Source organism: Episyrphus balteatus, chromosome 2, assembly GCF_945859705.1.
Source record: "Episyrphus balteatus chromosome 2, idEpiBalt1.1, whole genome shotgun sequence".
Taxonomy (NCBI): Eukaryota; Metazoa; Arthropoda; class Insecta; order Diptera; family Syrphidae; genus Episyrphus; species Episyrphus balteatus.
Window position 1 is genome coordinate 106,199,747 of NC_079135.1, and position 7,262 is coordinate 106,207,008.

Genomic DNA, 7,262 nt, shown 5'->3' on the forward strand with positions numbered 1-7,262 from the left:
TCATCCTGTTTTTTTTTCACTATTCCCCATACTCTGTCAACCAGTTAAACTTCAACACGCAACAACTCTGTCATGCAATTGATCCTCATGATGGCGTTGCACGGTGGCGATGGTGATTTCTTTCTTTTTCCCTCCAAAGTGGTTCCATCATTTCTATCAGAAAATTCCACAAAAAAAAAATTATAGAAAAGACACCAACTACTGTGAGATTTTTCCCATCTTTCTGCACAGTCCGCCAATCAATGTTGAAATTTGTTACGCCAACTTTGGCGGTGGCGCAGTGCGACGGTGACGGTGAATGAATGTGTTGTATCACTGTCACGCTTGTCGTTTGGGGGCCATTCCAAGCGACTAATTCGCATTTCGCTGCGGTGGCGATGCGATGGGAACCAGAGAAGTCAAATGATACACCAACCCAACCGCACAACTACGAACTACCGCATCCCATTCCGAAAACTGATTTGCATTTAAGTGACGCAATTTCTAATTGACTTCCCTGCACAGCATGACATGGCGATGGCGGCGGTGTGTACATAGTTTGCCCTGGCCACGACATCCAATTGCCAATTTAATAATTGCCACCTTGCATGCTCTCCCGCTCGCTTCGCACAACTCCATCAGCAGCGGTAACAGCAGCGTTGTAGTATTAATATCGTTTCGTTGACGTTGTCACACAGTTTGCAGTGTCTTTTGTTGTTAAAACCGGACTCAGCCGGATCTTCCAGCGAACAGAATACCTTTGTAATGGCGGGTAGCAGAGGTAGTGCAACACTTCAAAGCGCTCGTGATCCCGAGCTTTGTATTGTATTTGAATGCAGTCGCATCTGTGTGCACCTATAAGCTAACAACTGCCAAACGCTAACTGCATCGGCGTGTACAAATGTAGCGTGTTTAGAAGTGTCATTTGCATAACAATGGGAGAGGTGGGTACGCGACTTTTCTGACTTCGTCTTTATGATAATCTCCTCGCTGCCTCGATTTGCCCTTTCTTCTTTTTTTTTTTTGCACGGTGGACAATTATATCGCTGTCATGGAAGGACGACAATTGTAATTAATGTTGATTTTGCGCTTTAGAGGACAGTCGGAATGTTGCCAATGAATTCAAGAGTGTCAATTAATTTTATTGTTGTTATTATATATGCGCAGTTGTTGTTGTTAGGCAAATAAAATTGTTGACTGTCAATGAAATTAGTGTAAAAGGGGGAACACTATTTTCTTATAGCGATATTTAGGGCAGTTTACTAGTTAAACAAAATAATTATACTTTAAAACTATTTTTAAATGAATTTTATTTAAGAAGTACTGTTGATTTGTTGCCTGCAGTATTTAAAGTTGAAGTTATTCACTGTACTAAATAAATTCGTCAAAAATTTCTTAATTGACATCAATTCGAGTTTGATATTCTTAATAACAGCTTTTCTTGCTTCATAAAAAAATGCTTTTACGTTTTTAATAATACGAGTATCTCTCTCTAAATTTTCTTTCTTGTAATTCCCAGTTTCATTCCCGTTCGATTCCAAAGCATTTGTTATGACGTTCAAAAGATTTTAACCGCTTTGCGCCGCACAAAGAGATTAACAAACTCTAAAGTAAAGTAGTAAAGTAGTAGGTTTTCATCCCATTTATAAACTTTTGAATGACCAATCAAAAAAAAAAAAAAAAGTTGCGCATACGCCACAGTGACCATCAGAGTTCGCTCTATTATAATCTTACTTACTGAATAGTAAAGCAAAAGGATTTCAGCTGACCAATCACTGATCATCAAAATTTTATAGTTTTAAAGTCAAAACCTTACATATGTGTGTATGTGAGTTTCTAGGATATCTGAACTATAACACAGGTATTTTATTTTTTTTCCCTTTTGAATTTGACTGCTTATTTTAAGTATTTTCTAGCGCCCTCAGCCTTTTTTTTTTAAGTGGTAAAAAGAATAAACATATTTAAGACGATAAAATAGTTTTTTTGAAATTGCATAATTACATAAGTAGTTTTGTAAAAAAAAATTTAACGGTGACGTAATTCAACGTCAAAAGTGCCAAAAAACGCGTTTTGACCTGTTAATATTCAAATATTTCAAAAATGTGACGTGCCAGTGAAATATTCACTTCGGATTAAGAATAAGCACATCCTTTAGACCAGTTTTATTAGATCTAGACCAAATTTAAATGTGAACACACATTATCAAAATTGGTTCCCCCAGTCTAAAGTTCTGAGATAACAAACATACAAAAACTAAAATGCACGACTGGGTCTTAGAGTTCAAGTTGGTTATATAAAAACCTAGAAAATTTATTTGAAAAAAAAAAAAAACTTAAAATTCGTTTTTCCAAGGAAAAAAAAAACAACATCTCAAATCAAATTGAGTCCCAAAATAAGTACATATGCAATTTCATTTCTTTTATTAAGATACATTAAAAAAAAAAATTCAAAATTGTTAGAGCCGTTTTTAAAAAAATTATTTTATTTTTTGTAGAACTAATCATCATCAAAAAACAAAATTTAATGTCCCGTTTTCGAAAATTTTATTTTTCAAAAAAAAAAAAAAAAATAACAAAATTTTTTTAAAAATCTTAAAACTATTTTATTCAAAATTTTATTACTAATTTACATTAAAATTATATAAATGCTTTTGTATACAAAAATTCATTGAAATAGATTGAATAGTTTGGCATAAAATCAGATTTGAAAAAAAAAAAAATAAACGGTTCTATGGCAGGGGTGATTTTTGAAAATAAAATTTTTCCATTAAAAGATATACCTTGTCTAAAAACTAATATTTGAATTTTTTAAACACAATCGTTGGAGCCGTTTTCAAGAAAATTAAATTTTCCGAAATTGGTTGGTATTTTTTATTATTTAAACTGAATTATATTGTGTCAATTTTTCAAATCGACAAATATACAAAGTTTCGAGTATTCGTATTTTTTTAAATTCACTTATGAACGTTTTATATTAGTGTTTCAAAGTGTAAAGCATTTTCCTCACAGGGTTTGACCCCCTCCCGAAATTTTTTTTAGAAAATCATATGATGAGAATTTGAACAAAAGCAACCCTAATACATACTTGTGCATATATATTAGGGTGTGTCAAAATGCTAAAGTATGGAATTTTAAAATGTAATAGCTCTTAAAAGTTGCATTTTTTTATCAAAAATAAATCCTGCGTTTACAATTTTGATTTTAATTAATATCTTTGGCTCGCTCAAAATATAGGAAGAAATCGAAGTAATTTGAATTTTTAGAAATTTTTTAAATATATGTTTTTTTTTAATTGTGCCGTTTGAATACAAAAAAACAAATATAATAAAAATATATATCTTTATAAGAAAAAAACTTTTAAGCTTATATTTGTTGGAATTGAACACTTAGTAAAGAAGCTGCAGAATAATATGCGAAGAAAAAAAATCATTTTTTCATATAAAATCGTTTTTTTCCTAACAACTTCAACCGATTTGAGCGAGCCAACGACGAACGATATTATAATTTTTGTTTACATATTATTAAACCTTAGACCCTAATAAAACTTTTGACCACTATTACATTGCAAAATAAGGGTACTTTTTTTCGGCCATACAAAAGTGACACACCCTAATATATATGCCGAACTTGATGGATTGCTATTATATTTTAGTGATAAGTCGAAAATCTCCAATTTTGTGGCGGTTAAGTTTCAAAAAGATTTAAACAAAATAAAATATATGAAAAAGTATTTTTTTTTGTTAAGAAGTACCTACTGATTTGTATGAAATTTTCAATCCTCTTATAAGTTGAAACCATAAGTCGTACAAAAATATAGATAATTATAAATCGATTGTCTCTTCTTTTTAAGAAAGTATACAATTTGTTTTTGCTAAAAGAGCTCACTTTCGAAATAATACGACATAAACAGCTGTATGCTAAATAATTTTTTTTGTCAAATTCAGATTACTGACTTGTAAAAGCAAACTAGGATGAATATGAACAAGAAACGAGAATCAGGGGCGTACACTCCCTTGGGGCAAGCGGGGCGGCGCCCCGGGGCCCTCGACCGACCCCAGGGCCCCAACTGGAGACAATGCAGAGGAGGAAACTTTTAGAATAAATTGAGTTACGAAGTAGATAAATTAAAATGTATTTGAATCACTTCGGATACAAGGGAGACAAATTTTATCATTCAGTGTAATGTATAATGCATTGGTAGCCACACAATATATATTGATTTAATAAAAAGGTTACCCCATGGGCCCCAAAAAAATAAACTGCTTTTTTAAAAGAAAAAATTTTAATTTTATCTTAGGGCCCCAAAAAATATTACTTGAAAAATCTTTGCAACCACAAATAATACATTAGGGGCCCCAAAAAAGCAAAAAAACAACTTCAGGCCACGGGTCCCAGAAGCCTTTACTTCGGGGCGTCAAAAAAAAAATTAAATTAAAAAAAATAGTTTTTTAAATTAAATTAGGTACATTTGTTGATGGATTACTAAATATTACTTTAGGAGCCCCAAAAAATATGACTTCGGGGCTCCAAAAATACTATATGAATTGTCCCAAAAAATAATTTTTCAGGAACCCCGTTAGTTGAGAGCCGATCAAATATTAATTTGGGGGCCCCAAAATCTATTACCCAAAAATATTCATTAAATTTTCTGATGTCATGACAAATATTATTTGAGGATCCTCAAAAGCTATTACTTCAGTGGTTCAAAACAATCAAATGGAAAATTAAATATCATTTCAGGGGCCCCAACATAAATACATCAGAGCCCAAAATAAAAACATTATTTTATAGGTGGCATTTCGAATATTACTTCAGAACAGAGGCCCCAATACCTATTAATTCTTAGCTCCAAAAAAATTATATTATATTTTAGGGGCCTCTAAGCACTCACTTTTGAGGCCCCAAAGATAGTTTTTCAGGGACCCCAAAATAAAAAAAATTATGTCTGGTGACGGAAAATCAAATACCTAACCTATAGTATGTATTTATTACTTCAGAACAGAGGCCCCAAGAACTATGAATTCTAAGCTTCAAAATTTTTTATTTTAGGGGACTCTAAATATTTAATTTTTGGGGCCCCAAAATTAATTTTTCAGGGGGCGCACAGTAAAAAAAAAAATTATGTTTAATGATAGAAAATCAAATATGTACATTAGAGTGACCGCAACGAGTTTGCACTTCAGCTCTTTTTGAGGTAGGTACTGAAAATTTAAATTGATGACAATATTTTTTTTTTTTTGTAAAACTAAACAAATTTTGAATCTGAATTATGTGTAATAAGCACTACCTTTCATTTAATATATAAAAAGTGAAAATAACCCCATCTGTTTGGGAGCTAGAGCTAATTTTCTTCGAAAAACAGTGAAAAAACAGAGATTTTTGATACTTTGAGCGAGTGTCGGCACCATTTAGACTTATCCAATCGAGCTTAAATTTTGGCTATCTAAAAATCTGCAAAGGCGGAACATTTTATGGGGTTCCCCCGACCAAATTTCGAAAATCGATTTCTTGCGGACACTCTAATGTACATGTTCATATTACTTCAGAACAGAGGCCCCAAGAACTATCAATTCTAAGCTAAAAAAAAATTTATTTTAGGGGTCTCTAAATATTCAATTTTGGGGGCCCCTAGTATAAGGATTTGCTACTTTTATGATAAAAATTTTAAGTAAGTATAGCAAAGTGCATTACGAACATAATAAAACATTAAAATAAACCTAAAAATAAATAAGCCATACAAAAAAAAAAAAATGTATGGCGTATACGTACTTTTGTTTTTGTATCTAAGTGGCCTCCAAATATCAAAGGGGCCCCAAAATTAAGTCCCCCGGCAACTCAACGTACGCCACTGACGAGAATGCAAGAAAATTGTTCATTCAACCTAAATATTGGAAACTTTCATTTTTAAACGATATAATATTGACGTTTGGGTTGCATTTTTTCTGTAGATATTTATCACAAAAACTGATTATGTTTGTACTTTCTATACCTATGTGAAAAATTAAAATATTTACAAAATAGAGCTAATAGAAAGCAACCAGTGTGATTTGTAGGCTTAGTGAACCTAAATGCATTAGATTCGATAAGATAAAAATTTGGGGAAAATGTTAACAAACAGTTAAAATAAGCATAACTTTAAAATTAGTACGAAATTACCCCCAAAATGTGGAAAACTTAAATATTTCAAAAAATAGAGCTCCTAGAAAAAAATGTATGTGATTTTTAGGTTTACTGACCCCAAATACATTGAGTTTAATATAATTTTTTCTGGAAAATTTTAATAAACGCTCAAAATAAGAAAAATTAAAAAATTAGTATTAATACTTCCCCAAATACCTATGAAAAATTAAATATTTCAAAAATTAGAGCTGATAGAAGGAAACCAATATTATTTTTGAGCTTAATGAGCCCAAATCTATAAAATTTGATATATAAATCCTTCTGTAAAATTTTAAAAAGTTTAAAATTGTTGCCCAGTGTAATATCTAGTGTTTTTTATATGATATTTTACGAAATAGTTTTTCGTATAAGGGTTAGGAAGGTGATACCTACGTATTATATCGATGATAGTATCTTCATTTTTTGCAGTTTTTCCTTGAAGTACGATATAAGGGAATAAAAATTAAATACCATTGATACCGATTGTATCAATTTTAATAATCGTTATGTAAATTAATGAAACTAGGCCTATACCGAAATTATATTGAAACGCAGTTAAGCAGCACTCCGAAATTTTTGAATGACCTCACCTTTTCTAAGATCTAATATGACCAAGTTGTGATAAGTCTTGTGTGACCACGACATGCCGTTGTGGCAACATGAAAATTTCGTGTTTAGCAATCCTAATTTTTCGCAAATAATGCCATTGTACGTATTGTGTGCGTTCACAAAACTACAAAACTTTTTCTCAATCGTTGCGCATCTCTAACCAACTGCTATAAACAGTCAAAATGTGACACACTGTCGTGGTTGGATGGCTTCATTAGCATTTCAATTAAAAACTTACAATCACTTGAGTGCATTTCGTTGGAACCTTCGTGTAGACATACAAACACAATCTGGCACATGAATTACCGTCAGGCCACCTCGCGGTCGGCCTCAACTCCTCAGCGTCAGCCTCACGTTATTGCGCTGCTAGCTGCATCTCATCATCTCCAGTGAGGCAAGGACTGGAGCTGCACAGTACTGTCTATGGTCACCATCTACTCACCACCGCAATCCAAGAAAAAAAAAATAACAGAGCTGCGTGTATGTGTCCCAAATTTCTATTTCGGATTTTCCACT